The 25,476-nt window shown below is 34.2% G+C and overlaps 1 protein-coding gene across 1 annotated transcript in view; it reads right to left on the bottom strand.

The window, feature by feature from the left end:
- The window catches only part of LOC118184765 (uncharacterized), a 272,848-nt gene that overhangs the window by 102,417 nt on the left and 144,955 nt on the right, over positions 1 to 25,476 (bottom strand). The gene's annotated exons all lie outside the window — the stretch shown is intronic.

Raw genomic sequence — 25,476 nt, 5'->3', positions numbered from 1 at the left:
AATAAAATAGCAGGACAGATTCTCGCATTACAGCAAAGCTTTGCTGCTATTCTTTGCTTACTTTTCGAATCTGTGGTAGCAGATGTTCACTGGCATTCCCAATTAACTGCATAGAAAATTTTGGCTGTAAGCAGACGATACTTCAAGACAAACAAGCTGAGATATAGTGGTAAATGTTATCAATTATCCTTTGGTAGATCTGCCAAAATTTTAAAAAGAGAAAAAAATAGATCTTAAGGCACTATGCATAAATTGTGAATTAACCGTATTTTATAATAACATAAAGAGCATTTGCAGTAGTATCTGTATAAAAACTTTTAAGAAATATATTATTTAGAACAGCGTTTTATTATTTCAAGCGAGGTGTTTTTGTTTATACGTTGTGATTAAAATGTGTCCGTAATTAACAGATGTTGCAGCTAATCAACCATGAGTTACTGAAACAATTGCTTCAAATTATAGAAATAGCATCATAACTATCACCAGTGCGAAATGGTAAATTTCCCTCAGTAGCCAGACTTGCCAAGCTAGCCAAAAGGCACTGTAAAGCAGCCGCGATAAAGCCCATGAAATTTTAGTGTTATGTGAACTACACGTATGTTAATGCAAAACTTGGGTAGGAATGTTCCTGATGTGACAATTATATGAAGGAAGGAATACTATTGTTAAATCAGTTTACTACAACGAGCAATGTTTTGTTACAAAATAAAAAGGCGTCCGGCATTTGGCGATGGTTAAAAAGCACGGGAAATATTCTGGGCCTATCAAATGGTAACAGTCCACAAAACTGACACTTTGCAATCGGTTGATTTTAAAGAATGGGATTATTTAGATTACGACAAAGCTTTCGTAAGCTATCGGCCCAAAGGTGAGAATGCCTTCAAGATTTTAACCAGAAGCTGGCTCATATTCATCTTATACATGGTAAGATGTTCATCTTACAAAAGATGCTATACAGGCTGCTATACAGGCTACTATACAGGCGGCCGACTGATCGGGATTTGAATTTGGGTCGAACTGTCAGTTTTAGTAGATTTACCGTTTGGCTTTAACGAAATAGGTAAACATATTATTTCGAAAACGATTTATTCTAAAGGAACGGTTTTAATTTTTCAATGTAAGCCATGTATAACCTCGAATCGTGATATAGCCATGGCGATATAATGCATGAATTGCTTAGCATTTGCTGTAATGTGTTGTGACATTTGCTTCATTGTTGGAAACATTTACAAAATATTTTAAGTGCCTAAAAATGTTTAATTTTTTTTTTTTTTTATCTAGAAAACTTTTTTTAATCGTGTAACATTCCAGATAAAAATAAATAGTTAAAATAAAAGAGGGAATAATTCCCCCCCCCCATCGCAAGAAATTTGTCGCATCTAATTCTTTCAACGGAGAAGGAGAAAATTAAAAATAAATAAATAAATAAATAAATAAATAAATAAATAAATAAAAAGGGGGGGAAGAAGTTTCGAGAGACGGCGTTGAATCTTAACGATCATTACACCATTATGACAATAGCAGTAAAAAACAGTCGAGAAATTTGTATAATGAGACTCCCCGGAGGGACATCAATTTGCAATTTTATGTTGGAGCAGATTTCCAACGACCGAATCGACAACAGATGGCGCTAGCGTAGCAGAGAGAATAGCTCGCTTAACCGAAACCGATCCAGGGTTATCAAATTGAAATTTTGATTTAAAGCCAAAAGGCACTGTAAAGCAGCCGCGAAAAAAGCCCATGACATTTTAGTACACTATCAAAGTATTTTCCCTGTAAAATGGTTTGACATGCTTTACTATCAATTGACAGGCAGCAGACTTTATTAGGCATACTTTCTGTTTTCGACACAGTGTACGAGTATGACACTTACTTTTAAACTGTAAAAAATAGAAGAAAAGGGGCTAATGTTTATAATGAAATACATACACACGTCGACAACATTCTACAAGTAATACTTTTAACAAATTCAGCAAATATTGTCAAACGACAACTGACAATATTTATTTACTACAGCATTTGAATTCGCTTCTTCTTAAAGATATCGTCTGCTAACGGGCAGAATTTTCTGTTTTTAATTTGCTTTTATCTAAAAAAGAACATGTGCTGTCATGATTCCAAAGATTTCAAATTTCAAGAGTATTCAGATGGACTTTGAAATGTGAATTATATCATTAATTGGGGAAGAAATATTTTTATGATTGTAAAATACTTCAAAAGAAATAAAATTCATCAACTCTGCAGCCAGTTTCCGTAGAAAGAAATTCGAAATCGTTAGTAAGTGTCCAGCTAAGATTGGCTATTATTTATTTTTCTTTCTGAACTACGGTTCGCATTCCTCGTCACAAAAGTTTTATGTTCTGTTTGTTCGGCTGATATATCTCATCCAATACTGAGGTATAGTATAAATTGCCCAAAAATAAAAGTAGAGATGGTATTTTAAAGAATCGAGGAAGAAGGTTTACTGATGAGTGGTAAGTGACCAGAAAATTGAAATTGATGGAGAATTTGAGCAATTTTATAGCTGATATATGGCATAACGACAAAACTGTTAAGATTATTTCTAATAACAGATTTTTTTTATCATGACAAGAGGAGACCTTTTAATGGAAAAATGACAGTGTGAGGGAATTCTCTGCCAATGGCAACAGGTTTCAAATAACTGCGTTTCTGAAAAAACAAAGATTGTGAGGAAAAAAATTTGAAAGCATAAGTAAAAAAGACATTTTCTGGTCAGCGTTAATTTCGCATATCACCCTGATACAAGTTTTACTTTTCCACATAAGTCCTGTATAACTTAAGACACATATTATCAGCATATATGAAGCTGTTGCCACTTAAATTCCTTAACACGTTTCTTATCGTTCCACGCTATATGGTGCCTGGCATTATCGTGATGGGACAATACGTTGTTATTGAATAGGCCTTTACGATACACCACAGCATGATGCTGCAGTCACATTCGTCCCACGCTGTTAGAAATGAATTAGCAGCAAGCAAAATTAATTACATCCTGAAAAAGCTGCCTAAACATGAGTCCTCGTGGTTTTCACGAAACTGTAGTGAGTGCAAGCAACATTTTCTCAAAACGTCCCCATGACGTTTCCAAACGTCCGTCTCCTTACTTTAATAACTTTCTAGTGCTTTTGGCATAAAAAAAGAATCCTAATTGACAACTGACCTTCAATTTTGCCAGATGTCAATGGTTGCGACTTTTTTGGCGGGTGGATAGAGGAATGTTTCAACACATTGTTTTTCAGTAGCTTATATCATCCGACCATGAGGACTTCGAAATCCGCATGATGCACTGCCGTGCATCATTCACATCCAAGATGCCAACATATGTCTATTAAAAGGGACTACAGACTGGACGTGTTTTTTTTGGGGGGGGTACCAGATCTCATACAAAAGCACATATAATGGTTATAGTTATTAAAAGGTTATTGCAGTGTGACAAAAACTCATTAGGATTATCTGCCTATAGGAAAGAATGTCTTAAGGAAGGGGTTTCAAAGAGAAACTTGCTCGTATTCACGTTATACTGGGGGAAATCACGAAAACCAACCATTCAGGATATCTGGAATCTAACCCAGGACGAACTACGAGCCATTAACGGTCTTAACAACTTGATCATTTGTGAGAAATATACTTGAATATATTTAATACTCTAAAAAAACAGTTTAGGCATTTTCAATCAAGACATTAATAAGATAATAGCAAAAATAAAATAGGAAAAGTGGAATGTTCTGGGTGGGCTGTACGTTTAAACCATTTGAAAAGGGGTCAGCAGATGGTGGTTAGCGGTTTGTCAGTTCTGGAAAATGTAATCACCAGGGACTGCTTCACGGGAGAACACGATATATTTTGCTTAAAAGAACGTTTAAACAGTGATAATTCTGTAGTGGTATGCCGCCAGCCCTCATGAAAGTAATTAATCATTAATTCATTGACACTTATTTACTCGTTTGTTTAAGGAAGACGAGGATATCTATTCAACATCATGTAATTTATCACATTGATTCGAATTATACAACAGTTTTCATTGAATATTTTATTACATTTCTGTACCTTAAATTACATTTTCGCTTCCCTTCCAATCTTGGTAAATTTTTAAAAAGTTTGCCACAGATTAAAATACTCGTAAATAAAACAGCAGAAGTTTTAAGTTTAGAGCTATGACTAAGCGTTAAAGCAGATATTGCTGGTGGTCTGTATAAAAAAATGGAACATTTCTGTGAACGACTAAGTAGTTTAATAATTATTCAGCATTTTTGGAATTCATAAACAAATTCATCATGCAAAGTTTAATTTTGTTTCACAAGAAAGATCTCTTTCCAATTTTATTAAAATATTTTACGAAATCTGTGTATAAAATATTTAAATACTTATTTATTCACTCAATTTTATCTAAAATATTCTTTTATTACCTTTGTAATTTATTCGGAACTTTATTAATACAAATATATATACCATAGTAGTTTCGTTTAGAGTATCTCAAAAGTTAAAAGTGATAAAAATTTCCGATTGTAGACTGAAACAAGACAGTAATGGCAGGAAAGCAGGAAGAAAAATATTTTTATATTGAACAGTTATAAAAATAGCTAATATCTTTTGGCATTTCATTACACAAAAAAGTTGAAACAAGCAGGCAATGTTATATTCTTATCATTGTTTAATTCTTTCAGTACCTTTGGAATGCAATATGTCACTGAATAATGTGTATAGGTTTATATCATTCATCTCAGACTTACTTTAGTAGTGTAAATATTAGCGCTTCCAACTAGCAACTGGATAATCCGCGGTGTGAATTCCGGCGACGATACAACTGATTTTTCACACTTTCTGAACCGAAAAACCTAACCACCTATACAAATTTATTAGCAGTTAGTTATCTTTTGCCAAAATACTTTCTTACAAAAGTTAAGCTTTTCTATTCTGTATTTTTCAAAAGTAATCGATTCAAAATTGCGCCAGTGTATTGTGCACATTTTCAAGCAGGAATTATAGCTAGAATAAGAAATCCAAAACTCCTTCTTTTAGTACACTGTAAGAATTGTCTGAAACGGGACTCTATAATGCATTGTATCGCTATGATTAATATATAATAAATATCGCTATGATTATATGCGCTGATACACATTGATACACATTGATGTTATCTATTTACTTAACTAAGGAGTATTTCCAGAACATGGGACGTCTTCCAGGATAAATGCAGAAGCTAAATTTGTCTATTGTCCCGGCATAAACCGGGAAGTCTGATTATTTTAGCTTAAATGGTTACAGTTTTATGCGTTTCTAAGTAGTTTAGAGGATTATATCCAGACCATATTATTTACAGGTGGCAGGTGAAAACGGGTCAGGACATCCAGGCGGCTTACATAGACTATTCGTTTCCCATATTATTCACAGGAATAAATCTGAGCTCACAATGAATTTTGCTGTTATTCTGAAGCTCATTATTTAAATACAGTTTTATGCAACAGCTGCGTAATATCTGAAAACGCATTATCTTAAGCAGTATGATAACAAGTAAGAACTTGATCTTTTTGAATTAATAACATTATATCTAGGCTACATTAGTCAAAGGAAGAGATTATGATGCTTGAAATATGTTTGTTCTGTAGAGCTTTTTGTAATAAGAGTTTTGCAATAGGTTTTTGTACTAGGAGTTTTGGACAAACGCACGCGCAATTTAAAAAAAAAAAGTGATTATTTGGTTTTAGGCGTGTTCTAGCAGCAGTGTTATTAATACATGGCTTTAAGGTGCATTTATTCAGGGGTCACGTAAATTGCACGTGTTTTTATAGAATATCTGAAAATGCGAAGATATGTTGTTGTTAGGTACTTTATTCTTTGATCGCATTATTAACATATGGTTTTGTACAACATAAAAGTATTACCCGAAAGCAGTTGTATAACAAGCAATGATATAATAGAAGATAACTGCAAGATAAAATGCAGAAAAGTATAAAAGAACCATATGCCACATTCTCTGATGCCAAATACAGCGAAAAAAGGCCGTTTTAGCAACCCTGTATTGAAACTTGAAAAAAATCGTCACATTGTGCTGATATGATGACCTGCCTTCTGAAAAATCGGAGAAAATGGTCATCATTAAAGTGATTTCGCAAAGAAAGAGAAAGAAAAAACGTTTTGCGAAATCAATGTGTGGAGGAAGAGCAATGAATTTATTTTCTTTGGAAAAAAGAATTCCAGAACTATTAACGGGATTCTTTAAAAACAAAAATGTATCCACCTAGAATGTTTTTTAGAAAAAAAGATATTTTCTTTACGAAGAAGTTCTGAAGTTTGAAAATGCTCTTTTTGTCCAAATCGACATTGATTGCTAGGTGTAAATTTCAGTTTCGATTAGAAACATTTACCAGTCATTATTCTCAATTGCGAACACTCATAAAAACATCTTAATCAGTTTCGTTTCTTTTCAAAATTAGCTTAATAACTCATTTCGCTAATAAATCCTCGAAGAGAATTTTTTGTCAAATAAAATAGCTTTGTTTTCAAGTAAAACCCGGGACGTTCGGAGATCTTAGATATTTTTTCACTGTATATATTTAAATAATATCTTTATTATACTTTTTTAGAGAGGTATATGTAACTTTTCTTTAACTAATACATTAACAATTTAAAAAAGTAAAAACTAATTATTATTAATAATAATAAAAAAACCTACGCAAGGTCTTTGAACATAGAAGTAAAAGTTAGTTCTTAAATATGGCAAATAACAGAAAGGACGCATACATGGAAATTTTAAGAGAAAAATGTCTCGTATTTACGCTTTACATCTACGTATAATTTGCGACATCTCTTGAGTCCTGCAGAAGACAGTGTCCTTTTGTTTTAAAACTACTGATGACTTTTTCAGATCTCGTAAAAATTTAAAACGGACATTCTCAAAAATGGTGGGTTAACGAGTCGTGATTTAATCAGTGTTCGCAAGTTACGGATCAGTAAGGAATATTCGAATGAGCTTAAAATTTTGGGATATCTTACTTTGCTTTCATAACATATCAACTCACGCATTGGTTTCCCTTTTTTTAGGCTCCGAAGAGCCAGACCACCGTTTTACTAACAACACTTTTCCTTTGTGATTTCTGAGACTGGAGAAATATAAAGTGTTTTAAAACTAATAAACAAACTTTAATAGGTAATAAAATATATCGAAGTGTACAATTTTCCACATATATATAGGCTAGTTTATGTTAACTGAATATAATACAGCACACGAGGTCTATCAACTTGGGGGGGGGGAAGAATGCTCCTAGCGGGAAGGGCTTTTTAAGGAAAACTGACTCGTTGAACCTATTGAACTCTGCTTGCACTGTCTAAAGTTTAACTTTTTCTGCAAGCAATTATTAAACTGCAGGAGAAAAATCAAAATGCAATTTGATGTATCAATGATGATTGATTATCAAAATGTACAATTTCATGGTTGCTTTCATCGACGAATGCATTTTCCGTTAAACCAATTCATCAATCAATCAGAGCCTTAAATCACGAAACCTGCCTTCTAAACTGTCACCAGATATCATTCGGTGTCTTCAAACTAAAAACTACAATTAATCACTAAATCCTTATAAAATGAGCATTTAACTTTCGTCGCCTTAATAGTGCTATTACTTGAGCGTTATTCCCTTTGATCTTGTTCAAAATAACTTTGTTATTAAGTATTCTCACCAGTATACCTATGTAATGGTATTTCTCGCAGAGCTACTGTTTTCCTGTTGGCGAATTATTATCTAGATTAGACACAGTTTAAATCTCTATAACACTTTATTTGACCACTCCTGCTTGAGTTACAATTATAACTAGAATATAGATTAACTCACCACCGATAATGTTGTAAATTTAATCAGTTTGCCTTATAGTATTACAGGTGACAGGTGACGGAGGACGGGGACGCCTGGCGTCTAACAGAGGTAAACAGGCATATGTCCCACACCCTCCCCTATCCAGACGCAACAACTCCCTGTGGCCCCATAAGGACGCACCGGGAGTTTATCGATACTTCAACATAAATTACTACTTACTCATAAATTACTGCCTACTGATAACATATAAATTCCGCTTTTTCGTAAATTATCGCATACACATAAGTTACTGCTTGTGCTTGTACCTGAATTACTGCTTACACATAAATTACTGCTTACACATGAAATACTGCTTACACGTGAAATACTGCTTACATTAATATGACTACATTAATATGGTGCATTAATATGATGCTCAGTTACATATACATGCTACATTACACGTTAATTTGATACATAATTACACATTATTATGATACAAATACTGAAAAGTACTGCTTACCTTGTAGTATTACAGTTGTCAAGAACAAGATTCTCTCAAATACCATGCTAACCGAGTATGGCAATCATTTACAGTGACCAATTTCGAACGGCAAAGAAGGCCCACCAGCGGCCGAGCGGTAAAGTTGCTGAACACTAGTAGTTCGGTTCGAGGTTCGAATCCCGCGAACGGGCTGGCGGCATGGGCGTTTTCGTGGTTTTCCCCATGTGTAACGTGTATACGAGCCAGGTTTCCTTAGAAAGTCCTCTACGAAGGCACCCCTCCTCTTAGGCAGATAGCCCTCGAGGCTTTGCCACAACCCTCCCCCCCACACATGAACGGCAAAGAAAGAGAAATATATCGGCCTTCTCCACTTATGACAGACTGTCGCGTGTATTCACTCATAATGAATGAAGTGCAGTTCTCCTACCTATCTTTTAATTTCTTCAAAGTGTTCTATTTTCATAACCTTCTTTGCATTTTATTTGCATAATTTATGTTACCTTCTAGTTTGAAGAAATATATGAGACATAAACGAAAGAGAAGATGGAACTGTGATTTACTGATTAACTTAGTAACAGAAACCTTTAAAATAAAATCTCCAGCTTTTCTGCATGGAAATGAAAAAAAAGTGAGGCATTTGTCGTAGCTGTGAAAATTTCACCTAGATTTCTAATATCATTCCTTGTAGATTTTTGCGGACATTTCTAGCTTTAAGACCGGGGCAGGAGGAAAGGTCTCTTACAGTATGTGTTTTAAAATGTCGAAAAATATTTATCCCAAATTTGAGGCTTAATTTTTAAACAACTTGGAAGACTAATTAAGTGGTTCGCACCATTTTTTGCCAATGCACGCCTTTCACTATTACTAGCCGATCAATCCCTCCTCATTTTCAAAATTCGAAAAATGCATGTATATTTATTTAAATTTAGATTATTTTAATGTGTTTTTTAAATTAAACAAGTACAGAAAATGTCCATATATAAAAAACTACCATAAAGGCAATTTTTTATACATAAACGAAAACTAAATACTTAATAGGTAAATAAAGTGGCCGACCTCATTTCCTTCTGAAATTGTGAAATTCCCCCATAAAAAGAGAACTATCCTCTGGCTGAGATCTCTTGCTCTAACTAATACACATACGAATACGTACGTTTTGACTATAACATATTTATAAATAAATATTTTAACAATAAAACCACAGCTTTTTATAACGCAGATGCATTTGAAGGGCAAAAGAGAGCTACCCCTGCTACAGCCGAATGTTAACAAGTACCTCCACAGAGTTATTTGAAAGCAGGGAGCAAGAACCGCCCCGCAAAATTTAATTTAAAGCCAGCTCTCTCGAGTTCCTCTTCCCAAAGAGTTCGTCAACGCTCTCGAGAGTTCATCCGAGTCTTCAGCTTCCGTTCAATTCTGCAGGGAGAGGCGACGGATTAGGATCAAAATAGATCCTTGCTTCAAGACGGGAAATTCGATTAGGATTGCGAAACACCGTTGGGTTTGCCTACTGAGAAATATGTTTCTTCTCGGATGAGAACTTAATTTCAAAAACCGCAGTGCAGTATTATTTCAGAAGAATTTTCTCAAGAGTGGTATGCGATGAAATAATTTTCAAATATATGCATCAGAATATAACAGTTCCGTAATTACTATAATTATCGGTTAACAGTAAGCTTAAACCGGGTAAGAAGAATAAGTAATTTTCTAAATGAACAAACATATACATTCATAAATGAAAAAATGTAAATTTTAATAAGTGAAAATGTATATAGTTTCTATCTTTACACCAATTATAAAAAACGTTGGAAAATAAAATTATAATTAAGTTACATTATTATTATAATACTCCTGCATTAATGGTTATAACAAAGCTGTTCTTCTCTGGCCGAGTACCTAAAAGGGTCTTAAAACCTCTTTTCCGAGCTATAACAACATGTTTGAAAACTGCATTTAGAAGCAATAGAAACTCTATTTTATAAAATGCAGTCAGAAATAAGTCCAAAATACGAATCTTCAAAATCTCTGTTACAAGGAAAACACCTTTTGAACGTTTAGTATACATTTCATTTTGAGGAAATTCTACTTAGAAAATCTACACAATAATTCTCATTTATACATCTTACGCTTCGTTCACTCATATACTGCTTCTTATTTTTCATTAGATACGTTACACTACCTGTAATACCTAGTAGATTTCAGAGATGTTGTAATTAAAATCTGATTTCCAATTTATCATAGGTTAAGAAAGTTGAGGAGTATTAAAAAAAAGTAATATTTTTAGAGATGTCTGCACAGTTTCTGGTCGGTTGCAATTGTTCTCTTACACTACGTTATCACAAAGTGAAATGTAAAATTCTGATCTACTTGTCTTACGGTCCAGAACGCACAACTAATTCACAAAATATCATCGTTGGGTAAAATAACAGACCTTTAATTTTTTTTAATTTAATTTGCTTAATTAATAGTACTTAAAAAGCGAAATCTTTCGAAAGCAGTAAACGCATTATTCTGTTTTAGCCAAATGTTATACATTACGAAACAACAAGAAAATGCGTGTAAAAAGCGCATTTGTGTTTAATTGCGGTACGTGCGATGCATTTTTTAAAAGCATTATCAATAGAACAGATACTGCTTTTAAATTTTGCACTTTCATAAATTCATACACTATGCACTCTTTACTTATAATTTTTAATATGAATTATAAGTCTTCAGCAGTAAGATAAAAGAATTGTAATCTGAAATCTGTCAGAAAAAATAAATATCTCTCTCCTTGTATTGGAGACAACTGTGAAAATTGGCAATTTGGCAGGTCATGGCATGAGTTGATAACTTCTATATACTATCTCTTTCATAGGAATCATAGACGGTATTTGAAATTTAAAACACTAAGCTCACTTTAATTCAACTGTCCCATAATCAATAAGAATGCAAATCGTAATATTAATACAATAACATTTTTTAAATAAAATTCACCTCATAAAACAAAGTAACAAATTATATTAACTATGGATCCTCTACAAGAAAGGCTACCATCCTAGCACGAACTTTGGACGCATACCTACACGGAAGAACTAAATCCAAAAGAAACACATTTCTATTATTTCAGTGCTTTCTTTCACAGCGAAAATTTCAAGGTAAAAAGGAAGACGGTTTATACAGTGGTACCTATCATACCGCATTAAAAAAAAGTTTCCTTAATTTGAATAACACTTCAGCTAGTCACAAAAGTGGGAGTTGGACATACTATAAATTAACTCTCCTTTAGTACCTCAAAATGTCATGAATAAATTTTATTCTCTTGGATATAATTAAAAAACAACTCTCTCACTTAGTAACTTGATTCCTTTCACAACATTAGGAGCTGCACATATTATAAATTAAATTACTGAATATTTCTGAATATAAATCCAATCCATTTTTGAGGTTAGATTTTAGATTTTGCTGCAGAACTTCTAAACCTGTGTATAAACAGAATTTAAATTTTTGTGATACATCCAGCTATGTATTGCCAAAAATTAAAATAATTGAAACTGAAAAGAAACAAGCGAATGTGAAACCTAAATATAAGCAAATAAAGTAATCTTAGTCTGGAGTTGATTTTGAATATTCAAAACTGCTACCATCGATATCGTCCTCCGCGAAATCATCCGTTTGTACGAAAAACATCGGACCGTGTTAATGTTTGATCCCGTTTGCTTTTATGCAAAGTTTTAAATACCCGCGTGTTTCGACGCTTTGTAGAAAAACGTTATTGCTATCGTTTTGCTCATCTTTCGAATCCATGACAGCGAATGTACACTGGAATACAATGCAAACAATTCAATGCAAGGAAAATTTTGTCGGTGAGAAGATGATACTTTAGGAAAGTATGTTGAGACTTCATATAGTGATAGATGTTGTTAATTATCGTTGTTCGGTACATCTGCTGGAATGGTAAGAAAGTTAAGTTACTGTGTATGCAAACACAAAATTTAATCATCACTATGGGGACTTTACTTTCGGTGCAAACGATAATATTTGGATAAGAAATTGAGAAAGGTATTCTGCAGACAGGCATAACGTCCTCCAACATTTTCAAAATCACATAAATGTTAATAACAACTATTTAAAAATATTGTTAAAAATAAAGGAGAGTTTCTAAACGGCTCGTTTCATTATGTATTGATAGACAATAGTGTTGACCTCCGATTATCCGAGGTAATAATGGGAACGACATCAAACTCACGCCTAATTCAAAATTACGATTTTAAAACACAGGGCAAAGCAGTATTATAACTTGCAGAGAGAGACTATTAACTATTTTCTTTTACCTTCAAATTGTAAAAATTACCTTTAAGGAGTTAAATTTGGAGATATAGCTAATTGCTTAAAAAAACCTAGATCAGTATTCAAAAACAAAAAGTACACATTGAAAAAAGTGGGAGAATAAACAAAATTAGAAAGATAGGGACTAAGTTATACGTAGTACTAAAGAACAATGTTTCAAGGAGAACATCGACAATATAATAGAGTTTAAACTTTCGTTATAAAATCGGCCAGATAATGTTTTTTGCGCCTTCTTTTAGCAGACATCATCTACTGTCTCTGCTGTTATGCAACGTTATTTTTTCTTTCTTCTTGTATTTTCCGTTTTCTGATAGTAATTTTTCAGTTGTTGTGAAATAAACAAATTAAACTTATCTATATAGGGCCCGTTTAATCCACAGTCACCTTAATCTGTTCGTCGGGAGTTGATCGTTATGAACCAGAAGTAGTAAATGAATGTAAAGATGTTCGCGAATCGGCAAGACGTTTTTTAACCCCAGAGTTTCTATAGAATTGAAACAATAATGTGTTAACATAATCAAACGGAATGAAAAGTACTGAGATGTCGGAATTCCGAATAAGATTACTCTACAACATTCGCCTCTCATTTAATACAGTTAATTCATTTGCAAACGAATTCTCTGGACTACGACAACTAGTGTCGAGTGATGTTTAAATTAATTCTCCAGTCAGCAATCGAGTCGCGCCGGAAGCGGTCGGAGCCGATGATGCTCTCCCGACAGACCCATTTCTCAACTATCGTCCGCAGCTGACATCAGCAGAGACGGACGTCATCCCGGGAGCGATAACCACGTCCTGTTGACTCGTTATTCACAAATGGCAATGGAAAAACTATGTGTTGAGAGCGCAGGACCTTACAAGGTAAACCAAATGTCATCCTTTCTTCTAACCTTCTGCCACAGGCATTTAAAAAAAGTACACAATGAAATTTAATAAGGCCATTAGAAAACTTGGAGTAGATTATGCAAATAATGAATATGCTCTCCCAGTAGAGAGAACTGCTATATTACACTGTGTAAAAATATAACTCAGGATGCAACAGATACATCTATTTTGTAGCATAATAGTGCTTGTGGACAGTATGCTAGTGAATACTATGCTCCCTGCGGGCGTTCTCCACTGAAGAGTGGTCAACGGGCAACAAAACCAACGTTTCGTGTCTCCACTTTCCGTCAACAGTCAAGCACATAAATACATAACATTACGAATCTCTCTTATTAATCATATTCATGACGAGAATATTTAATACAAAATATATATATATATTATAATTCCTATATAATAGATGTTACTTATGTAGATGAAATAAATATGAATTCAAATGATTCTTTACCAGATGAAATAGATATAAATTCAAATTGATTTTTACTAATAGGGAGTCAACTGTAATGAAACCGTTGACGTATTAATGGCTTTGCCGTTTAATCGAACCAGTGTTTTTAATAAAAAATTAATTTTATTACGAAATGATGGGAAACTTACTAAATAAAAACATAAATAAAAAAGGAAACAAAAGGTTCTAACCAATATTTTGAATGCGAGTTTGACCACAATGACATTGCTCATATTTCCCCTAAATAATGTTTTTTATTATAATCTATAAGTGAATTTCCTTTACACCTGATGCTGTTTATTCTTCTGCTATTTAGAGAGTGTTCTTTTAATTTTGAATACCGATTTAATGTACGTAGCTAAGTTAATTCTTTCTTCAGATTTAAACTGCTTGAAAATACAAATAAACTTTAAATTCTATTTTTCTGTTAATTGATTATAATATGATGAGTTGAATATAATATGGTATTTTATCTCGATTTAACAGAAGTTGACTCTATAAAAATACAAACAGTACTTTTTATTTACTGCAATTACGGTGCATATGCTCATACAAAATATCATTTGATTGTACAAATTAAGTATATTTTCATTTATATCAATTGGATATATATCAGTTAGAATATTAAATTGATAAAATAAACATAGAAGTTATAAAAAGCGTTTTGATATCTGTTAAATCACTCTGGTACTCACTCTGGCAGATCTTAGGTTTTGTAGATGGACTAAAAGCGAAGCAGAAAAAAAAAAAAAAAAAACGATATTTCCTTTCTATACACCGTGACTCTACGACTACTTCTCGACGTCAGTAAACGAAAACGTTCTTTCCCTCTTCTTTTTCATTTGAGGATCCACTAATAGGCGAGAATATTAATACATATAAAGTATCGCAGGCTGAGGATTTTAAGGTGCGGTTGCAGCTGGCGTGGGATTTATATTTTCAGGTGTTCGAAACGGCCATAGAAAAAGTGCGAGTTGTTTTGATCCCCAGGTTAAATATTAGCAATTCTTCGAGGGTTTGGAGAAGTTAGAAAATATCTCGTCTTGTTACACTGTTGAAAAGCAGAGGAGATTAATAATGAGAGACATAAGTGGTAGATTTTACGTCAAATATATTGGCAACAGCTTCTTTTCTTTGCTAAGAAATGTGGACTTTAAGCAAAAATATGAGAGATCAAAAATACATTTTTGATATTTCCAGTTTCTTATTTTTTTCAAATTATCCATATCAATAAAAAATAAATAAATACAAATAAAAAAAACTAAATCATGAAAATTTCAGGTCATAATGTAATATCTCAAAGATTACTATTAAAATTTAAAACGTTAATCAAAATTTTAAACATTTAATTAATACATTTTATTAATGTTTTAAATTTTTAAAAATAGAAAGTTCCTCAAATTTTCAAAATTACAATTTAATTTTCTTTTTTCAGCTTCAAGGAATTTTAAACTAAACAGTTACGGTTAGCGCACTGGATTATAAGTTAATCCTCTAAAATTAGGATTATAAGTTAATCCCCTAAAATTAGGATTATTAGATTGTGGCAAAGCACTCGAGGGCTATCTGCATAAGAGAGACGGTGTCTTCGTACAGGCCATTTAAGGAAATCTGGCTCTTATTTGCGTTACACATGAGAAAATCACAAAACCTCTCTTGAGATCAGCTTATTCACCAAAATTTGAAGCTGGGTCGAACTATCGTTGTTCAACGACTTTAACTCTCAGCCGCTGGTGGAGTCCTAGAAATCCAAGATAAAGAGCATATTACACATCTGAAACAAATTGTTATTAAGCATCTATGATTAATAATTAAGCATCCTGTGATCCCAAGTGTTTCCAAATGGTGACACTTTGAAAACTGGCTATGCGTGAAATTGTGTGAAAGATAAATTAAAGATTTATGCTTGCTACACTGAGATTTGATTAATTAATATAATAGAGGACAAATAAATAGCAGCATAATAGTAAAAAGGAATTAACATATTTGCCTATTGTTCTATATTAATTTCATGAATTAAGTGTTCATTATCTACCAACATTGACTTAACTAACGTGATAACTTATCCACGTAAAGAATGTTTTTCAGGTGGCATTCATGTCACCGTCACAAGGTTTGTTACTCTACTGAAAAAGAAATAATTATAATTTTTAAGATAAATGAATAGATTTTTCTTATTATCACGAGCATTTTCCAAATGAGGATTTTGAAACTGCTGATCATCTTTCTTTCAAATATGTCTTACTTCATAATTATTATTAGACATATTGAATAACAAATGTTTGTCATTTGTAAAGTCCTGTTTAGTTTTACTAGTAGTTATTTTAATTTGTGAGGCTTTCCGGAATTCTTTCCCCCTCGCATTTCCTCGTCAAGATGTAGATGACGTAGGTAACGAGAATATCTAAACTGTTGGAACGAAAAGCATGGACAGAGCGTGATTTAGCTTGTGAAAGTGCGTGTTTGCTAGTCTTTCCCCAGCTGTTAATTTTACTAGCGGCTACGCATTCTTGTGATCGAGTAATTATACTGCTGGTGGAGGTTTCTGAGTCAGCTTGTTAGATTAAATTGAATTATGCAGTTTAGTACTACATCTTTAAATTTATTGTTAAATTAACTTTTAAGTTCTCACCGCAAGTGGTCGGTGTTGTTTTGCACACGCGTAAGTCCGTACTTTCTGTTAAACAGTTTGCGATAAATAAAAGAGTCTTTTACACCCTTTCTTTGGTTATATCCATTTTAATTCCTGTACAAGAATTTCCAAGGTACACACTTAAGTAGGTGCAGTTGCCATTTTGTGATAGAGAAGCGTACTACATCCCACGCATTTAATAGAAAACCGTTAGAATTTTAAATCAGCATGCAGTTATTTCTTAATTGTGTCGATTTTTGTAAACGACAACTTTGAAAAGTTTGCAATAAACAATCTGGTGTAAGATTTATACTTACGCCAGATCGTTTTTTGCAAACTTTGTATGATTGTTAATTGCAAACTTTGTACTTTGTTCATTTTGTACGATAGAGACTTCTAGTTGCAGGACTGACAGTTTGCCAGACTTTTGCTAGTCTGTTGATATAGAACTATCACTAAAAATGCTAAACTATCTATTTTTCAGAAGACTTTTTTTTTATCATTTCCTCATTTAAATATAATATATTTCAACCTCACATGCATTTTGTATTCACAGTTCTATTTTATTACTTGTTTATAAAATATAAGCTTATATATTCAAATTAAATTCTTGTTTTTCTTGATGAAATTGAAAAAGACCGTATTGAAGATTACTGCCTTTCCAGCAGCACACTTATCAAACATACGTGTCATTAGACTGGAGACGTTCCAGAACTATGCATGGTGTGCAACAGGCACATGGTCGTTCTTAGCTCACTGATGTCACGAACTTATTCCTCTCTCGTATAAGCATTATAACATTCCATATTATTAAAGCTATATTAGAAACTGAATGGCAATTACACATCCTCATATGGCATCACCTTCTCATTTGAGCAAACCACATATAAAGAAAGTTTAATATTAATAGTAAGAATATAAATAGAATATTATATTAATTAATAATAATCAGTAACAAAGATGAATAATTATATTTAATTTAGTAAGAAATAATCATAAATATTATAGCTAAAATAGTGAATAGTAATAAAATTTAGTGTTAACTATAGTAACAAGGATAATAATACTTCAATAATGATTATTTTGTAATAGTAGTATTCAATAAGTGAAAATTAAATAATAATAGGTAAAAGTTACAATATTATTATTATAATATGGCAAAATAAATATTATTAATAATATGGCAGTAACAATTTAATTGCTGTCAAAATTAGTTTTAACAAAATCATGATAAAAACAATAAAAAGTAATACATTTAATAGCATACAAAATTAAGAAAACAATGGAAAAGAAATCCTACTTTAATGATTACAATGTGTAAATTTATGAAATTCGGAGAGCTGCAGTGCAACCGTACTCCTTAAAATGATAATTATCGTCGCGAAGAAGAATTTCTATCAGAAGATGATTACGTTACATTGTTTAATTAAAAGGAAAGAAAAAAATGTCTCTCTCCTCTAAATGATGAATCGGATTAATTTACCTGTAAGCCTGAAGTCTTAATTAAAATGATTTTTTAAAATTATTTTGTACGATAGCGTCAAATAATAATCACTACTGGCAATAGGTGGAAGGCGATGTGACTTGATGTTCAGATTTTGCTGACCAGCCGATATTTCGTTTCGTTGGGGGTAATTAGAGATGTTAATGGAAGATATAATTACCTACTAAATCATTTTCTCTCTCCAAAGCAAAGTGAAGTGAAGGAAGAATGAAGAAAGGATATAAAATTATATCATTTTGCACTTCACGATGAATTCGCACTTTCTGAGTTCTGCGAATTCACATAGCTGCATGTAAAGTTTCTAAGATGCGCAATATATAGCATTGAAAAAATTTATTTAACTAAAATTATCTTAAAAATGTCCAGTTCGATATACACAGTGTGCCTACAAACATTTCTGATTGATTTGTTCTTATCAAATTCCAAAAAACTTGCCAATGGATAACTGGCAGCATTTATTACTATGACATTTCAATCTGCATTCTCTAACATTTCATATGTTTACTAACAGAACATTCTTAGGCACTGATTTGCAACCTTTTATCTTTCGCATGCCCTTTGAAAAGATTATAGACTCTATCAGTAATTATTCTAGTTTTCCTTTTCAGAACATATGAGCTCCCACCTCTTCTAATATTTTTGCAATATATTATACTGCTGATTATTTTAATACAATATATTTAATAAAGGGTACTCAATAAGGTTAAAACGTGTAACAAAAATGCTATTACTTTTCTAGAGTATGATAATTTTGAGGTTGCTTTAAAGGAACTTAAATTACAAAGATCTAAAATACAGCTTTCCAGTTATTTGGGAAAGTAATATTTAAATCGTTATTGCAGTTTAGAAGAGTTATTACATTCTCGTTGACTTAGGCTGAAGCTTATTTTCTGACATGAAACTGTACTTTCTCAAATATTCAGGCATTTTTTCAGCACTTGATCTTCGACATTCTTACCTTTTGAAATAGAATCTAGTTAGACACTTTGAAAGCAGTTATAGAACTATTCAGTAATTATAAATATAGTGTATCTATTTTTGAAAAAGGAACTTATAGTTATCAAGTCTTTGGAGCCATTCATCACTAGGAAATTCCAAACTTAACTGAAATGAATACTCTTCAAAAAATCTCCTTAGGGCAGTTTTATGCGAACCTTTGAAACATTCAGAAATTTTAATATTAACAACACTTCATAGTTAACGATTTTAAAAGAACAAAAACTAATTTAAAACTAAACTTTGCATCTAAACTTATTTGATGGCGCAGTTATAAAGAAAGAGAATTTCATAACAGATTTTATGATTAACTCAATACTGAAAATATAGTTGGCTACCGGTTGGTTTTTACGATACTCCGTGACAAGAGTGGGGAAAGCAATGATTACTAGGAAAGCGTAAGGAATCGACTAACATACCAGGTTTGGGAGGAACTAGATATTCCTAATTACTTTGCTTTTGTACACATTTCGGTCGGTAAATAGTCACATGGGAAATCCTTTCAGTTGTTTCTCTTTTATTTAATGACAAATTTAAACTTAAGTATATTTTCATTTATATCAGCAGTTGTTACAATACTTTGCTACTTCGTACCACTACTGATTATTTTTTCCCAAGTGATGGCTTAGTACCACAGTTTGGTAATCGCCTTTCTATGCAGTTAATCATTTGCTTCGATTGAGTGTACATGTGCAGTCATGGATTCAAACGGAATAAAACAAAAATTATTTGATGTATGTGGCATTTGTAGACCACACAACTAACAATAAAGCAAAGAAACATGAACTACGACCATCACATAGCAAAAGACCAAATGGGTCGGAACAATGTGTAATGAAACATAACGTTAATAATGAGTATGATACCTTGTACCTGAAATGCATGATTGAGAACGGCGAGCAAGGTGGCAATAGTGTCGTTGATCGTTTGTTAGGGCAATAGCGTCCATTCCTATAGTAATGCATCTCGAAGCCCGTGGAAAGTGCCTGGCAGCGCACTGCGACCTGCTATCCGTCGTCCACAAATGTCTCACACATGCTCTATGGATCTCAGGTCCGTCATATAGCAAGCCACGACAAATATGGAATGGTTTCACTCTCCAGATTAACTTCGCACTACTCGAGCTCTATGCGGGAGGGCATTATCGTCCATAAATATCACTTTGGCACCCATCGCATGATAAAAGGGACAAAAAGAGGGTGTAGAATTTCTTCGTCATATTGGATGGCTGTGACAAAACCACCAGAAATAACGTAGAGGTTCGTGCGGCCATTTACTGCTGCAACAACCTATACAAGTAAGCTTCCTCCTCTTTGATTGTCTCTTTCGACGATGTCTGGCGCTCCATAGTGTGTCTCTGGCTCTCGCCATATTATTGCCCTTCGTGAATTCTTCTGTATGTTAATTGACTCATCCCTAAAGAGAACAGGCTTCACTGTTCTGGTGTCCAACTACGATGTTTACGGGTCCAGTTCAACCCCGCTGTGACATACGATGAGGACAAAGGATCACAAAGCTTACAGTCCACCTTCATGCGCCCACCAGCGGCCGAGCGGTAAAGTCGCTGAACACTGGTTGTTCGGTCCGAGGTTCGAATCCCGCGAACGGGCTGGCTGCATGGGTGTTTTCGTGGTTTTCCCCACGTGTAACGTGTATACGAGCCAGTTTCCCTTAGAAAGTCCTCCACGAAGGCATCCCTCCCCTTAGGCAGATAGCCCTAGTGTGCTTTGCCATAATTAAATACACCACACACCACCTTCATGCAGTCAAGTGACAAAGTTTGGCAGGATATGGGCTGCCCTGCAGCAGAGAGATGCGACGTCAGTTTTTGAGCTGCTAGTGATTACGGCATCTTTCACATAGGAACAGGAAGCAATTGTCTGCCGTCGAGGTAATCTTTCGATGTCCAGACCCACGTCTTCTGCAAAGGCTTTGATCCCTTTGGTAACGATTCTGCAGTCTATTGGTGACACAGCGATGCATATTCAGCTCTCTTGCAACAGCAGAGTTTCTTTCAGGATCCCGACAGCCCTCTAACACCTTTCCGCATGGGAATGTTGTCTTCGGCGCATGCTTTCAATTTTGGCTATCTAGGAGTACACAGAACTATCGCTGCTAGCGAAATGACGCATAGCTCCGGCATGCCCCTTTTTAAGTCTTGGTATGACTGCGGGATTGCGTTTTATGCTTAGTTGCCTATTTGCATCTGGTTATGCAACTTCTATCTCATATGTTAATTGCATGTTTTAAGTTCCCTTTTTTACATTCGTAACTTTCTTCTTATTTTTTGAGCGCAAGTCTACTTTCGATGTCAGCGATTTTGACCTGGCCAAATCGGCTGTAAAAGCCGACCTCAATGCTTGAAATGTAATAAAGACCATTTAACTTACACTTGTGAAAGGAAAAACGATGAAAGATCTACGTGTCCGATGCCATTCAGATGACATTGCCACCTCTTCCTGTCCAAAACGGCAAGCTAGATTTATTAAAACACTCAGAACGGTTATTTCCAGTTATCCGGACACTGCAGCTCCCCTTTCTGCTCTGGTTAGGTTATTTTAATTACGGCAAAGCCTCTAGGGGCCATCTTCCTATGGGAAGGGATGCCTTCGTGGAGGACGTTTTAAGGGAAACTGGCTCGTATACACGTCACACGTGGGGAAAACCACGAAAACACCCATACCCTTCCGCTCTGGACTCTGAATACAGCTTTCTCGCCGATCTTCTGAAAGATGAACGCCTACAGAGTCTACTTGTTAAGATTTTGTAAACTGTTAAAAAGTAGAAAACGTCTGATTCCCCACTGTCGAAGTTACATTTTGAACTTTTGAAAACTGAAGATGCTAACAGAAACTGAATTTTCTCACACTCCGAAATTACGATTCGTGTGAACTCCATATTTTAGATTTTCCAACGAAACAACTTCCTGTTTCGTCGGCCGACTATGCTTCTACTGTGCCTTGATTTCACCCTTCTGCTCTGCGCTTTTGAACCACACTCCATAGACTAGCAGATGGAGCTACCTATGCCTTATGCTTCCAGATTATGCTTGATATTTTCAGCTTTTACAAAGGAAAAACGCGGCCTCGCTTTTACTTTACTTGTGAATTTTCTTCGTGAAATTCAACTAATGAATTTTGGCTTTCGTCTTGCTGGAAAGTTGGAGGAGCTGTATAGAGTAGTCTAGTACAGCTGTATGCCAGCATAAATAGCGAGTATCCGAGAGTAACAGTCAGTTCAACTGACCCCAAATCGCAAAGTCATTTTTCTGGCCTAGGGCCTTGCCCAGGCACCTCTTCATCTGAAGGACTGTTCAATCGCCATGTCAGTCAGGTCAGAGCTTGTTTGAGCTTCACAGTTGGTGCAACTGTAATTCAGTATTGCTTTTGTCAACGATTTTTCTGACAAGAGATATTTGTCTCGGGTCAAGGAGAACTCTGTTTTTGTCCTTAAAATATTTATAGCTGTTTACTTAGGTGTAGAGCTACCATTTATTTCAATAAAGCGTCAGTTTCTTATTCCTGCTTGTCCGGTACAGTTATTACGGTGATCTCAATGAAGCCATAGTGTGCAACAATACTGAAAAGTTATCGAATAGTAAATAATAATAGTAGTTAGTAAATAAACATTTACATTTCTAATGGTAAATAAAAACAGTTTTTATAGCAATTATTAGTCATGTTGTTATAATAATTATAATCGACAACACTAATAATTTTAATAGCAGTAACAGAAAATAATAATGAATTTAAGAACAAATAGCAGTCAATGATATTAGTACTTAATAGTGTTGTGAAACGCCTAGCGGCTGCGCGGTGAGATAGCTTCTCCGCAAAGCAGGTCGAAAATAAAGATCTTGCAGCGGAGCGGAGAACGAGTCTGTCGGGTGAGCACCGTTAGTTCACGGTGGGCTTAGGGCTTCTAGAAAGTGACAGGGAAAAGCAGGGTTGGCAGATTTGGCGCGAAATCGCTCATTTGGCAAAATTTAGCGACAAAATTGGTACTATGTCATAGACGGAGTGAAAACATTTTAGAACGCATTTTTAGCGTTTTTTTTTTCCGGGAATGTTCTCGAAGGTAAGTTAAAGCTATATATATCGCACCTGTCCGAGGATTAAAAAAAGTGCCTTGAGTTCAGAGATTAGCTTGAGAGCAATCGACCTAGACGGGAGCTGTACTTTAGTGCTCTGCGGTGAAGCTGTCTTCACCGTTATAGCCTGATGGCTGTGCTGCTGATTGTTTCAGCGTGTTTATCGTATTTTTATGACGGGTGTAATCGATGAATCCGTAGAGCGCAACAATAGTAAATAACTGTAATCAGTAAATACAGTAATACTGTAAGTATTGGCATTTTATTACAAATATTTCAGTGCCCACCAAACAGTATAATAAGATTCAATAATATTGTGCCTGTTACATTTTATGAAATTTTACCTGCATTTTGTATATGCTACTGTTATATTAGTATGATAGTCATATCCTCACTGGAAAAACTCCCAAAAATATTTCCAAAGGTTTTTTAAAAATTCTAAGGTTAGGAACGCGGTTGAGCGTCGTAAATAATTATCAAAAAAGAAAATGGAAAACACTTTCGCATTGGGCGAACAGAAAACATAAACAACGCGCTCGTTGGTATTTGAGAGAAAAACAAATAGTAGCGAAACAAAAACGCAAATCGCACTGTTGCCAGCCCGCGAGATGAAATTCTATCGATCGGGTTACGGAAATAGAAAGCCCGGGAGGAAAAGCCTTTTTTGTGATAGATGAAATATTTTACGAGACTTGAGAGATATGAAGCTCGTCTCTCTTAATGCAAAAAAAGGCAAAAATCTACGCTTTTCTTACCGAATTGGAACATTCCGCTTAAAAAAAGAAAAAAAAAATGAGAGAGAAATTTCTAACGCATCATATTTCATCTGGTCGCCTGCAAGAAAAGGAACACCAAGAGGTATAGCAACAGTGAATAAGTTTTCGCGCCTAGCTTTGTCTTTCGGTGCAAACTTTTTTTTCTTTCTTTTTTTAAGTAACTGATTAAAGCACAATGAATATTCTAGTAATTTGACTTTCTATTCTAAGAGAGATGGAATTGTAAAAAAACTAATTTTAAAGAATATTATTAATGCAAAGTACATAAAGTATTTTATAAAATTTAATACCTGCAATTTGAAACACCGGCTGACATTTTTGTACTTGCTTGATAAATCAAATAATTACTTTTCCTCTCAACTGCGTGCTAGAACAGCACGCAGCCGAGCTTAGCCATTCCGCAATTGTGTAAGGAATTGACGCCTTTCATGTGTACTTTCGTAGTGTCAGTTGTTATTTAGTACATCCAGCCAGCAGCTGCGAGATCTGTGGTACGATTCTCGGCGACGAGAGCGTAGATGATGTATTTCATGTTTATAAAAAAAGGCTCATGTTTTTTACTGACACCTGGATTAAATTTTGATGTATTAAAATTTGAATTAAATTTTGATAGTTCGTCATAACCTAAATTTGATCGTTCGACTGAGCTTCAGGCTTCTCCTCAGTCGTTCTTTAGGTGGGAGAAAGTTTAAGAACTTAATGTATTCCTTCGTGTTTTCACATGTGGTGAAGTAGCTCGTACGTCCATAAAACACTGAAAGGTACGTGATTTGAATCCCAGTGAGGACATAGCTGATATATTATATATATATAATAAAAACTTGAAGTAACCTGCAACGAATTGAAAATGGTTCTCTGCATTATAACTTGGAGAGCCTTTACTGCGTAATTAGAAAGATGACACTCGAAGGAGAGACTTCTAGACAGACGTAGCCGAACTGAACATAATTATTGCTGGACACCATGATCATGAGCGCAATACGCACAGCTCAGTTTTACACACAGAATCACATTTTAAATAAGGGCGCAGATAGCAGCATGACAACGCACAGCAAATTAAAACAGCGCCCTAGCAGCAACAGAGCTGCAAGCGAACTGCGCATTTATCCAATATGGCAGTCTGTTAAGGAAAGCTTTTGGGTTAAGGTTTCAGTTCTTAGAGTTTAGGTTCCGAAATAACTACGTCTTCAGCGATACGCAAGCTTTGTGGCATAGATTAATCTAGAAATGACGCAATCCAGAGGAGTTATTACGATTTTTAGAATAGAGAGGGAGAATTAAGGGGTTGCCGTTAATTTAAATTATAATTTTGATTTACATATTTTTTATCTTACATATATACATATATATCAGCAAACAGCAAATTTAGGAGCAATATATATATACACATATATATATGTCAGCAAATAGCAAATTTAGAAACAATATATATATATACATATATATCAGCAAATAGCAAATTTAGGAACAATATATATATATAGTTTCAGAAAACTTCAT

Source organism: Stegodyphus dumicola, chromosome 4, assembly GCF_044657685.1.
Source record: "Stegodyphus dumicola isolate Sdum_Otavi_A_Nest chromosome 4, ASM4465768v1".
NCBI lineage: Eukaryota > Metazoa > Arthropoda > Arachnida > Araneae > Eresidae > Stegodyphus > Stegodyphus dumicola.
Note: the sequence above shows the minus strand (reverse complement) of the source record. Positions and strands in the feature narration are given on the sequence as shown.